This window comes from Aedes albopictus, chromosome 2 (genome assembly GCF_035046485.1).
Source record: "Aedes albopictus strain Foshan chromosome 2, AalbF5, whole genome shotgun sequence".
In the NCBI taxonomy this organism is placed as follows: Eukaryota; Metazoa; Arthropoda; class Insecta; order Diptera; family Culicidae; genus Aedes; species Aedes albopictus.
The window spans coordinates 350,319,776-350,333,786 of record NC_085137.1 but is presented as its reverse complement, the minus strand read 5'-3'; the positions used below and the strand labels follow the sequence as shown (position 1 = coordinate 350,333,786).

Genomic DNA, 14,011 nt, shown 5'->3' with positions numbered 1-14,011 from the left:
TTATTGCAAGAGAGTTCGTGGGGCAATATCAGGCTGGATTCATGGGTAAACGCGCTACAACGGACCAGATGTTCGCCATCCACCAGGTGTTGCAGAAATGCCGCGAATACAACGTGCCCACACATCACTTGTTCATCGATTTCAAATCGGCGTATGATACAATCGATCGAGAACAGCTGTGGCAGATTATGCACGAATACGGATTCCTGGATAAACTGATACGATTGATCAAGGCGACGATGGATCGAGTGATATGCGTAGTTCGAGTATCAGGGACACTCTCGAGTCCCTTCGAATCTCGCAGGTGGCTACGGCAAGGTGATTGTCTTTCGTCTGTTGCTGTTCAACATTGCTTTAGAGGGTGTAATTAGGAGAGCGGGGATAAACACGAGTGGAACGATTCCCAGCCAACAAATTGATTCACATAACTCTGCTACAACTGTGTGAACTCTTATCCGTCCAAAACACATTGTATAACATGCACAAATATGCTCTATTCGCACAAATTTGGAGGCCATATACGTACATGTTGAGAAAATCACTTTGTGTTATACAACTTCAGGTGAATTCATTTGGCATGTAATATAACTTCTTTTTATAACTTTGCTTGGCAATATATACGATTTCATTTTTATTTGTTCAAAAAAAAAATGGTTTTAAAGCCTCGATTTCCCTACCTGTTGCTCAATAATCAGATACCCTACCACTATGTCAATCACTGACTGTTGTAGGACGTGAAATTTAAGCAATTATAAACAATTAGAAGGCTGGTCTGAATGGATACAAGTACCAGTATTGGGTGATAAAAGTGTACACTCAAACCAAGCCAACAAATTGGTTGACGTTACTCTGTCGCAACTCAGTAATGGATATTTATTCGTTCGAAAAGGGTTGTAATGCATAATATTAGTTTGATACATACAATTCTATGCGAATTCTCGGCGTATTATAGAATTTCAAATATAACTTGATTTGATCCATTTCGTTTTCACAAACAATAAAATAACAACAAGTCGGGTCCGAGTCTTGGTAAAAAGTGTGAGTTTAAGCAAAAACGGTGATGAAAATGTAAGCAAAGTGTGAAATTTATGTTGAATTTCTGCGTGAATTTCTTTAATTATGTTGGTTTAAGCTGTGCAGAATCTGAATGCAGAAATCGTTCGATGAACGAGAGCAACATCTCCTTGAAAAGCGCAGCTGCTGATCCGCGATACGGTTGAGCTGGTATTTGCACAGAGCTGCCCTTGGAGCTGCAAGTAGAACATTCAGGTAGGTGAATGTAACAAAACTCGCTTGCATCTCTATTCATTTGAGTCAAACGATGCGGCTAGCGAAATATTTCCTTAAACACTTAATGTTCATTATTAACTACATAACTAGGGTAGCGAACTGCTTGGGCAGCGACCGGTATTTTGGGCACTCTTCGCTATAACTCAGTCAATTCCAAACCAATTGACTTTTGTACACGGCTAGATACTCTACGTATCTCATCGCGTTCCAAAAATTGTGTCAATTGGTTCAAAATTGGCTGAGTTATAGCAGAAAAGTGCCCAAAATAGGACCCCTACCGAGATGGTTCCACTTCCCTACATCGCCTTACCGTATAATTTCATTTTTACAAATATGACCCCATATATAATCTCGCCTTTAAGATTACAATGGAGTCGCAACAAGTGCATTTGAAGTTATTTAACAATGTCAACTTGAAGTTGCATAATTGTTAACGCAAAGTTGAAGTTACTTATGCTGCCAAATGAAATCGGATAAAATTGTGGGATTCTTAAATGATTTCACCTAATCTGTTATTGTACCCTTTATAACTTAATTTGTTCAATATTTAATACAACTATAGACCAACATCCTTATATGACTTCTGGTTTGCTGGGTTCACGAAGTCCGTTCTGCTGCTTGGTTCCGCTGATGATATTGATATAATTGCTCGTAAATTTGAGACGATTGAGAGTGAAGCCAGACGAAGTTGAAGAATTTGTGTACCTGGGTTCACTGGTGGCCGCCGACAACGACACCAGCAGAGAAATTCAGAAGCGCATTGTGGCAGGAAATCGTGCTAACTATAGACTCCGCAGAACTCTACGATCGAATAAAGTTCGCCGTAACACGAAGTTAACTATCTACAAAACGCTGATTAGATCGGTCGTCCTCTATGGGCATGAAACGTGGACCCTACGTGCAGAGGACCAACGCGCCCTTGGAGTTTTCGCTCGGAAGGTGTTGCGTACAATCTACGGCGTAGTGCAGATGGAAGACGGGACTTGGAGAAGGCGAATGAACCACGAGCTGCATCAGCTGCTAAGAGAACCAACCATCGCCCACACCGCGAAAATCGGGAGGCTACGGTGTCATGTCATCAGGATGTCGGATAGCAACCCAACTAAAATGGTTCTCGAGAGTTATCCGACCGGTACAAGAAGACGTGGTGCGCAGCGAGCTAGATGGGTCGATCAGGTGGAGGACGATCTGCGGACCCTTCGCAGAGTGCGGAACTGGAGACACAAAGCCATGGACCGAGTAGAATGGAGACGGCTACTATGTACAGCAGAGGCCACTCAGGCCTTAGCCTGACCGGTAAGGTAAGTTTTACAACGCGACTGATGTGCAGCGAAAATGATGTGATATCACAAAAGATCACAAGAGAAACATATGAATGGATCGTAATTTAATCCGTGGAAAAAAGTATAGAAGAACTTCCGGTGGAATTCTTGGAGAAACCCCAGTAAAAATATTTTCAAGAAACGAAGCAAGAATTCTTGAGCTCAGTTAATAATTGTGAAAGTTTTTATAAAATACTAAGCTGATGAGCAGGCTGTGTGCCAGTTGGAACCGTAACGCCAAGAGAGCAAAAATCTTTCAGCAATTTCAAACGATATTGGTTTAAAACATTGGCTACGGTTGGGCGCTAAAATGGCATAAATGTGTTGAGGCTTTCCACGGACCAGCACGGATCCATTTTAATCGATGTTTTTTAATCTACTTGACATTTTTGTATACTATTCCTTTTTATGTGAGAAACCATTTTTTCATATCAAAAGTTCATATTTTGTCTCGACTAACTTTCAATTAGGGCCTATGAAAAAATGGAACACAAGCAAATAAAAAATTATAACACGGAAACGGCTTGTTCGATCGGAAAGCTGTCTTCTGCAAAGTTGTAGAATAATATATTGCGGCTCTCAGAAAAATACACATTGAAAAATTTATTTAGTTTTTCTTCTGAAAAAACTGAATTTTGTTACTAAAAATCAAATATCTCAAAAAGCTATTTGTTTACCTTCGTGTTTTTTTTTTGTGAGAATAAAGTTCATTCTGTTAGCTATCATCTCTAAAATTTTTATGGTGGTAAAAAAATGTACAAAAAAGTTATGGCACTTTGATCATTTTTGGTTGCGTGTTTTTTTAGAGCGCATGGCGAATTTCCCGCAAACTAGATTTTGGGTTAGGCAGCACCCTCTCAGATTTCAATGGAATTGCGTAGGTATGAAGACTATGTACTTTAAAACAACGTTGCATACTTTGTTGTTTTTTTTTAAATTTATCTACACTAATATTTGAAAAGGGCTTAAGTTTTTGACCATTTTTTTATACCAATGTAACTTAAAAATAACATGACCTACAAAAAAGTGTGGTATGTGTGACTTTAAGGAATTTGTGTGAACTTTCAAGTAAAAAATTGAAATATTGAAAAAACGATCACGCTAAAAAAAGTTGAAAAATAATTTGAAGTCAATTTGGAATACATGCCCATTTGCGAAATTAAGAACCAAACCCCACACCAACCGTTAAGAATAGAATTCAAAATGGATCAAAGTAATTAAATTGCTATTATCTGAATCCAACCCAACACAAAATGTTTTTTTTTGAGTCAAACCAATTTTTGGGTATTTTTATAATACGTGGATTTTCACATATTAATATTGAACATAGCTTTATTTGTTTTAATTATAAATCTATCCAATACAAAGAATACAATTTAGGATTCTCTTTTGAACCAGAACATTAGATCTGTTACACAGAAATTCAGAATATCAACCAGAAGTCGAATTTCAACTTAAAGGTTTCCTTATTCATAGGAGAATAAAATAAATACTTTGCATTAGATAGATTTGTGAATCAAACATATGGAGCTATGTTTAATTTAATATATGAAAATATCTGTAAAAAACGCCCTGGATAAAAACATTGATTTTCTTCCGGAGAGAAACACGCAAAATGATGACATGAAGTATTTGTTGTTAGGAACCGTCCATTAAAGATGTAGCATTTTAGGGGAAGTTTATGATATGGCTAGGAGCCTTCTATTAGGTATGGGAGAATATACTTTAAGAGGGGAAGAGCTGTCAAAAATTTTCCACTTATGCTACCGTGATTTCGAATGCAGCGATATGGTCAAACTCAAACATTACAGAATCCTTGACATGATCCTTGAAAAAGGTCCAATAAGGACCGAAACGGCCCATATAGCCGAGGCGGTAAACGCACGGGTATTCAGCATGACCATGCTGAGGGTGACGGGTTCGATTCCCGGTCGGTCCAGGATCTTTTCGTAAAGGGAATTTCCTTGACTTCCTTGGGCATAGAGTATCTTCGTGCCTGCCACACGATATACACATGCAAAATGGTCATTGGCAGAGGAAGCTCTCAGTTAAAAACTGTGGAAGTGCTCATAGAACACTAAGCTGAGAAGCAGGCTTTGTCCCAGTGAGGACGTTACGCCAAGAAGAGAGAAGAGAGAGGAAGGACCGAAACGTCGAGTTAAGAAAACATATAGTTGTTTTTGATTGACCAAATTAGACTGAAATGCCAATTAAAGATATCATCCAACGTACAGTCGATCACCCAAAGAAAGTCAAACTCAAAGCAATAAAACAAGTACGACCACGATTCTCATCAGTCAACGAGTTTGAAACTTTTACTACAAATCATTTTATTGCAATACGTAAATATCATTTAAAATAAAAAATCAATAATTTTGCTTTCGGGATGAAATTGATCATTAAATGAAATACCTTTGCATGTGCCAAAAATATGTTTTCCACCTGAATTAACAACCCCCCGTATTCGAAAATCTACGCAAAACTTTTACGAGTTTTCTCAATTTTTAATTATTCAAGTTTTAAATTTAGTAAATTTTATGAAAACGCCTTAAAGTATGCACTTTTCATACTGAAAAAGTGATTAAGGTACCCCGGGGCAAGTGGGACCTAAAAAAATGCTAATTTGGGTTTGTCATGCCAAAAGTTTTAGAACACAAATTCTTTAATAATTCCAATGGACTCAAAAGACGTTGTTGGTATATTTGTACTTATTAACGTACATTAAAACTGTTTCAAAATTTTTACATTTCATATATTATGCATATAATAAAAAGTGTAGCAGATCTTCATTTACTGCGTGTCACGGGGCAAGTGAGACCTATTCAGAGTTTTTGTTCAAAGGGCTTAATATAAGTTGCAACAAATAAGGTAACATAAATCATAAATCTCTTACATGAATGACTATGTTTAGAGATTAAAATAAGAAGAGGTGTATGGTATCATGCATAAATTACGTAACACATAAAAATCGCTGGGGGTCATTGAATAAATTCTAGCAGCTCATGCAAATAAATTATTTTTTTCTATACAAAAAGCGCCGTAAAGTGAAGAGACAAAAGATTTCGAAACTTGGTCTCTATATTATATAGTTAATGATTCTCACCAATAGTAAATCTGGGGTTTCGAGATTTTCAGTAATATCTTCACCCTTACATAATCTTACGATCATTAAATAATGTATTTTTAATCATGAATTTTGAACAGGCGATTTCCCTATTTTAAATTTTTATGGATGGTTCCCGAATGCTCAGAAGAATGCAATATGCAGCGTTAAATGAAAATAATGGAAGATATTGAAAAAAAAAACATAAAAAATACAAGCTTTTGATTTTTATTGTTTTACCCAAGGTTTTACCATTTTTAACAAGAATTTCATCATCTAAATAGAGGTAATAAAGTATAATTCAATAGTAAATTACTTAACGCGTCAATTTTTATTGACTTTCGTGCTGATTTCATCTTAGGTTGGACAAGGCGAGATGAACCCATAAAACTGTCTTTGTTTATTCTTATAGGTCCCACTTACCCCAGATAGCGAAATGCACTGGGGCAAGTGAAAGCAGTAAACTAAAGGTAATAAATAAAAATAAAATACAGGTTTTTCGCTTGAAATCATTTGCATGAACTCCAAATACTATCCTGAAACCAAAAATGTATTTGTAGAATAACAAATCTATTTTTAAATGACGAATGTAGTAGAGCTCGTCAATCTTACCTAGTGAATTGAAAATTACATATGAACAACAATAACGTATATGGTATCTTTATGGTTGAAACAATAACATTTTTTGTATTCAAAGCATCCGTAGGTGTGATACCTATGTTTTCCATGAAGAATGTTAGTCTTAAAAATAAATAATAAAAAAATACTAGCTATAGGTCTCACTTGCCCCCGATTCTCACTTGCCCCGGGGTACCTTACTTCCGGAAAAGTGCAATTTTATGTATAAATTCGAATATTTATAAAATTTTTGATGATGAAATCGTGTTTAGCAAATACATAGCAGCTAAAAGCATCCATTCGAATATTCATTACATGTGCGATACAGCCACGGTAACAAAAGTTTGAAAGGGTGCCAAACACGCAATTACGGAAAATATTTAATTTAATACAGAAATATGTGACTAATTGACTGTAAAACATGTACCTCATCATTCAATAATCCTTTAGCCAGATGATGGTCATTTTATACAAATTGTTTTAAGTTTAAAGCAATTTTTTTAATAAATGAAAATGACCCTCACGTCGATCAATTTCACCCCACTGATCAATTTCACCCGAAATCACGGTACCTCAAAAATGCTTTTCTTCAAAAGTGCCCATCTTGCGATATATGGCAAAATTTTCAATAAGAACAAAAATGTCATGTTTTGCAAATTGAAATAATTTTTCTTATTTGCATTTTTTTTTTACTTTTAAACTTATTGACATTTTTCAATGTTATAAAAGTTCACATGATTATCTAAAAGTCACCCATACATAACTTTTTTGTAGGTAATGTAATTTTTAAGTTATATTGAGTAAAAACGGTCAAATACTTTAGCCCTTTTCAAATATTAGTCTAGATAAATAAAAAAAACAACGTATGCAATCTTGCTTTAAAATACATAGTCTTTAAACCCAAGAAATTCCATCGGATTCTGAGACAGTTTTGCCAAACCCCTACGGCGAGTTTGCGTGAGTTCGTCATACACTCTAAAAAACACACAACCGAAAATGTTCAAAGTGCCATAACTTTTTTGTACATTTTTTTACCATTATGAAATTTCTACAGATGGTAGCTCACAGAATGAACTCTATTCTCACAAAATATCACGAAGGTAAAAAATAGCTTTTTGAGATATTCAATTTTTAGTAACAAAATTCAGTTTTTTTCGGAAGAAAAACTAAATAAATTTTTTAATGTGTATTTTTCTGAGAGCCACCATTTATTAATCTACAACTTTGCCGAAGACAATTTTCCGATCAAACAAGCAGTTTCAGAGATATGATTTTTCATTCGCATGTGTTCCATTTTTTCATAGGCCCTATTTGAAAGTTAGTTGAGACTCCATAAAAAGTTTTAAGATGAAAAAAAAATTATTTATATTGATTAGAACAGCTGTGCAAAATTATATGCAAATCAAAAATGCAAAATTAAAAAAGTGGATTTTTTTCGTGCTGCTTCGTGGAAAGCCTCTGTTAGTTTGCAAACAAATGTTAAGCCATTTCAAAAGTTACACGAGCTCTGTTATTTGAGTAATTTCGATATGACACCTGAAGACATCAACTGAATTAATATTTATGTAACGAGTTGCAAAAAGTTGATTTTTTCAGCACCAGTCGTACATAAATAAGAATAAGTGACACTTCAACATACGAAAACTAGCTTGATTTTTTCCATACACAAAAATGTACGCTAATTCAAAGCTATTCAGAATGCATAGCAAATATTACCCAATTGATTTGGGTAAAACGGCTAAATAATGATAAAACTAACAACCGGAGTATAATACTGAATTGCATAAAACACTTTTATTTTTCTACTTCAACAAGCTGACAGAATCGGGGGTAGACAAAATTGGGTCCCCATGGTATTAAACTTTTTCAACTTTTGCGAAAATAAGGACGCACACCATAAATAAGGCAGATTAAAAAAAGGAACATAACTCGCAATTCTCGGGCTACAAAACGGTGAGTCGATAAGGAGAGCGTCCAACATAGCTCTGGTCCTCACAAGTTCCTACCTCATGCTTCCACGGGTCAAACGATGACAAAGACCGCCAGCTAAGAGTTGTGTGCTTAGCTGGTAGTGCAGCCTGGGCACTGTTGTCCTTCTGACTTCAGCTAGATTGAGGAGGTACGATCCGAGCGTCTGTTCACCAAGGAGGTGCGGCTCAAACAGCGTCTGTTCTGGCATCCAGCGGTTGAGTATGAAATGCTGTATTGCGTCAGCTATACCTAAGAAGGCAGCTCCTTCAACGCAATGTAGGCAGCGCGGCCCCGGTAAGGTAGCCTGCTGAAAACCTTCAAACACCCAGAAAAGCAATAGTAGAGTAAACGGATTGATTCAACGGCAACAGACCCGGCAACGAATAAAGGACAACGATTGGAAATTCGGATCTTGGAACGTGAGAACTTTGAATGAACCCGCACGTGTTGGGCTCCTGGCTCGTGAACTGCGGAATGTCGGCGTTAATGTGGCCGCTATCCAGGAGATACGCTGGCCCAAAACTGGAGAACGCGAATTCCGAGCGGTGGATCCCATCGCCAACACTTCATTCAAGTACCACATCTACTACAGCGGCGGCGATAAGGCAGAACGCGGAGTTGGCTTTATAGTGATCGGGAAGCAGATGAAGCGAGTTATTCGGTGGAAGCCGATAAGCGACCGAATCTGTGTGTTGAGGATGAAGGGCAAGTTCTTCAACTACAGCCTGATCAGCATCTATGCGCCAACGAACGACAAACCCGATGACATGAAGGATGAGTTCTATGAGAGCCTTGATAAGGCCTACGGAGAGTGCCCAAAACAAGATGTCAAAATAGTCATCGGAGATGCAAATGCGCAGATCGGCAGAGAAAGTTTCTTTCGGCCTGTCATTGGAACGGAAAGCCTTCATTCTGTTACCAACGATAATGGTCTGCGCCTTGTGACATTCGCTGCTGCTAGAGGGATGGCAATCAGCAGTACCTACTTCGCACGTAAGAATATCCGAAAACACACCTGGCGACACCCGAGTGGTGACACTTGCTCCCAGATAGACCACGTCCTGGTCGACGGGCGACATTTCTCGGACGTCATAGATGTGAGGTCCTACAGAGGCCCGAACATCGACTCGGATCATTATCTTGTAGCCGCTAAAATTCGGGCGCGATTATCCAGCGTCACGAGTTCAAGAAACAACAGGACGATTCGTTTCAATATCCAGCGCTTGTCAGCCGAAGGGGTTGCTGCACAGTACCATCAGAAGCTAGACGAGAGGATAGGAGAGACCAACGGATCTGGAGATGTCAACAGCTTGTGGGGAAGTATCCACGAAGCAGTGACAACAACAGCGCAAGAGGTGATTGGTACCGCTCAGCGACGCCAACGTAATGGTTGGTTTGACGAGGACTGCCAACGAGCGACGAACGAAAAGAATGCCGCCAGAAGTCGAATGCTAGTGGCCGGTACCCGGCAGAACAGAGAGCGGTACAGGGTTGCAAGAGCAGAAGAGAAACGAATCCACCGCAGGAAAAAACGGCAACACGAAGAGAGTGTTATTGCTGAAGCGCAGGAAAGTATGGACAGGAACGATATGCGGAGATTTTATGCAACTGTCAATGGCGCGCGGCACAAGACTGCGCCAGTGCCCGCCATGTGCAATGACCGGGAAGGAAATTTGCTGACAGACAAAACAATGGTGGCAGCCAGGTGGAAGGAGCACTTCGAAGATTTGTTGAATGGTAGCAGCGAAGGAGCACCCAGGAACAGGATTAACATAATGGATGACAGTCAAGCAGTGGAACCACCAAGGGCTTGTTCACAAATGTCATAACGCTGGAGGGGGTGGGTGGGTGTCCTTCATGGTGTTACAGCCCGAACAAATAATTTTTCTTCCCATACGAACAGTGTTACGGAGGGGTGGATGGGTGTCAAAACAGGCCAATTTTGGCGTTATGATATTTGTGAATGAACCCCAACACTGGATGAGGTTAAAAAGGCCCTTAAGGAGCTGAAAAACAGCAAGGCTGCTGGGAAGGACGAGATCCCGGTCGAACTTCTTAAGCACGGAAGCGAGCAGCTACATCAATCAATCCATCAGATTATTATAAAGATTTGGGAGGATGAAGAATTGCCCACTAGTTGGTTGGATGGCCTCATATGCCCAATCTACAAGAAAGGGCACAGACTGGAGTGTGCCAATTACAGAGGGATTACCCTTTTAAATTCGGCGTATAAGATACTGTCTCGTGTCCTGTTCAACAGACTGCGACCTCTTGAGGAGTCCTTCGTCGGCGAATACCAGGCTGGTTTTCGTGAGGGCCGATCAACGATGGATCAAATGTTTACCCTGCGGATGATCCTAGATAAATTTCGGGAATATAACTTGCAGACTCACCATCTGTTCATTGATTTTAAAGCAGCGTACGATTCAGTGAAAAGAAATGAGCTTTGGCAGATAATGTCAGAACATGGTTTTCCGGCGAAACTAATTAGGCTGATACGCGCAACGCTGGATGGATCAAAATCAAGTATTCGGATCGCGGACGAAGTGTCTACGTCGTTTGTGACCTCGGATGGATTGAAGCAGGGGGATGCTCTTTCAAATTTATTGTTCAACATTGCACTCGAAGGAGCGATTAGGAGGTCAGGCGTGCAGAGGAATGGCTCTATCATCACACGGTCGCACATGCTCCTCGGTTTTGCGGACGATATTGATCTCATCGGCATCGATCGTAGGGCAGTGGAGGAAGCTTATGCTCCTCTGAAGAGAGAAACAGCGAGGATAGGCTTGACGATTAACTCTACCAAGACGAAGTACATGATAGCGGGTAGAGACAGAAGCAGGCCTAGTGGTGTTAGTGCTGAGGTAGTGATTGATGGGGAAGTGTTTGAAGTTGTTGAAGAATTTGTTTATCTTGGAACACTTGTGACATGTGACAATGACGTTTCCGGTGAAGTGAAAAGGCGTATTGCAGCTGCGAATAGGGCCTTTTACGGATTGCGTAGCCAGCTGAGGTCCCGTAACTTGCAAACGCAAACAAAATTCGCTCTGTATAAGACGCTGATTCTTCCGGTTGCCCTCTACGGTCACGAAGCGTGGACGTTAAAGGAGGTAGACCGAAAAGCTTTTGGAGTTTTTGAGCGCAAAGTGCTGCGGACAATTCTCGGTGGGAAACAAGAAAATGGAGTGTGGCGCAGACGCATGAATCACGAGTTGTACCAAGTGTACGAAGATGCGAATATTGTGAAACGTATAAAATACGGCAGACTTCAGTGGGCTGGACACGTAATGCGAATGTCGGAAGAAAGAATAGCGAAAACAATATTCAGCAGAGAACCCGGTAGAGGTAGGCGACTTCGTGGGCGGCCGCGAACTCGCTGGCTGCACGCGGTTGAAGAAGATCTACGATCCCTACACGTTCGGGGAATGGTGCTCTACTATACGCTCGGCATTGGAGTAAAGTTACTTTGTAGCCAACAAGGTATCAAGGTAGGTAACTCGCAATTTGAAGAAGCCATAAATTAAGCGAAACGAATGGAATACTCAACCAAATGATAATTTTAGAAATGTTAAAATCCTAATTAGATTTTTTGTTCGCAATTCTCAATGCATTGCATAATGCTTGATTTTAAGGTTGCATAACGGCTTCAGGAGAACTGACCGGCGTCCCCTAAAACATGTTGCTTTTAATTAACCCCCGAGCAGTCGCGTCTTCGGACACCCTCAGCGTCACCACGCACACACTGTGTACCACAAGCGTGGTATTTTTTTATGATGCGTGTACTAAGTACACGATGCGAATATTTTCTTGAATTTTCAATCTTATTTAAATCATCATTGGTTACATATTAGTTCAAGTGCATAAATATGCATCTAAAATATATGCACGCAATATCGTTGTTATCGTTGTGTGACAACAGTTACTACTCCCGACATAGCAACAACAAAGACTTTCCAAGCCCGTTTCAACGGAGGACAACGAGCTGAAGCAAAACAACATAGAAGCATACCGGAATAATCTTTTGCATAACATGACCACCACACCAATGTACGCTGCAACGACTATGCTGCTGATGCTCAAGTCACGTGCCTCCCATGAAGAATCCAAACATAAACACACACCAACACATTCACGCCACATAGATACTGCATTCTTCGGTGTTTATGTTTTGTGTTTACTTTTCCTTGGATATAGTGCTACGCTACATTAGCGTTGAATGTGCCGATTCCCTTTACTTTCGTTCCATCTTACCTTTTTCTACATTTTCGTTAAATGCACTGCCGCTAATAACAGCGATTCAGCGATTATTTTTGCCCTCTTCTTTTGCTGGCGTTTTTTTTTCGTGTCGTTTCTGCTTCGATACTTTCACGTGCTTTCTATTAATTCCACTTGAATGGCACTCGTTTACAAACAACGCATCTCGCCTTTTAGGGCAACCCTAGCGACGTCGACAATCAGAATGTGCGATGGCCGGTGGGAGGTCAAACTCTGACAAAACACTTTTCACCAAATCACTAAATTATTTTTAATCGCACCACTTCGCCTTCACATCAACCAAGATCACATACACACACGTTTCAGAACAGAAGGGACGATCGCAACGGTACAATCATCACGCGTAGATCTCCAACCAATCGGCCGCAATTCAAGGAAAGAACGTGTCTAGAATTCCACCACGCGAGAACGCCAACCGATTTGACCAAAAAAGCGAAATCGAGAACCTGCCCTAACACGCCACAATCACCGGCAACTCCGTATGCAACGTTGTCTAGTTTTATGGCCCTAGTTAAGAATCAATCGATCACCACCCGTTGCCGCCGAACCAAACTAAGCCAGAGAGCGCTTGAAACGTGCGTTCACACCATCAATCAGCCGAAGCAACAATAAAAATAGTGCGAAAGGCGCACGACTCGCGAGCAGCGACCACACCAAAACGTGCTTCAACGAACGCCGCGTCGCGCAGGAAAGGCGAGATTTGAAGAGAGCCTGGGCCGCACCACCGCACCGACCGGGTTGGACCTGAAAGAGAGAGAGGAAGTCGATCGCTGAAAACGCCAATCCATCCAAACGACTTCTTCGGTGCAGTGCATTGCGCACATGCACATGCACAAACGGAAAAAGTGCGTTAGGTGGTGCATTCGAGTGGCGACAAGTTAGAACTCGTCCAAGAAACGCAACACGGCGTGTTGGTACGCAACTATGCGGTCGAATCGAAACCGGCTTCACCGGCACTGAGGAACGCACGCGTACAAACGGCAAACCAGTAGCTGACGCAAGGAAGCTGCTACCGCTAGGGAACATGTGCGCGGAGCGCAACTCGACACTGCAGTATGCTGACGCTGCGCTGCTGACTTATTGGCTTTGGGAGGGTCGCGTACAATGTAGGGTATGTGTGCCATCAGTAATCTCATGCTCCCATTTTCATCCTATTCGAAAACAAGCGATTACGGCACCGATTGACTCCGTTCTTTTTGTTTTCATGGGTGCTCACTTCTAACAAAAAATACAAAAATAAGAAACAAAACAAACAGCGCTTCAATCCTTTGTTTTTCGTGGGATGAAAATGGGAGCCACATGCTTAATAAGGGAACCAATACCCTATGATCTCATGCAAGCAGTGAGTGATATGCGACTCTTTCGGTCGGATACACAACGACTAGGTAGGAGCGCGCGCGGAGTCGGAAACGCGACATGATACAGCTTCCGA

The 14,011-nt window shown here is 40.5% G+C and overlaps 1 protein-coding gene across 1 annotated transcript in view; it reads right to left on the bottom strand.

Moving 5' to 3' along the window:
* Window positions 1-12,710, bottom strand: part of LOC109419421 (anion exchange protein 3) — a 205,510-nt gene extending 192,800 nt beyond the window's left edge. Inside the window, exon 1 of the mRNA XM_029866246.2 lies at window positions 12,556-12,710. The gene's annotated coding sequence lies outside the window, so the exon portion shown is untranslated. The remainder of the gene's footprint in view (window positions 1-12,555) is intronic.
* Between the last annotated feature and the right edge of the window lie 1,301 nt (window positions 12,711-14,011).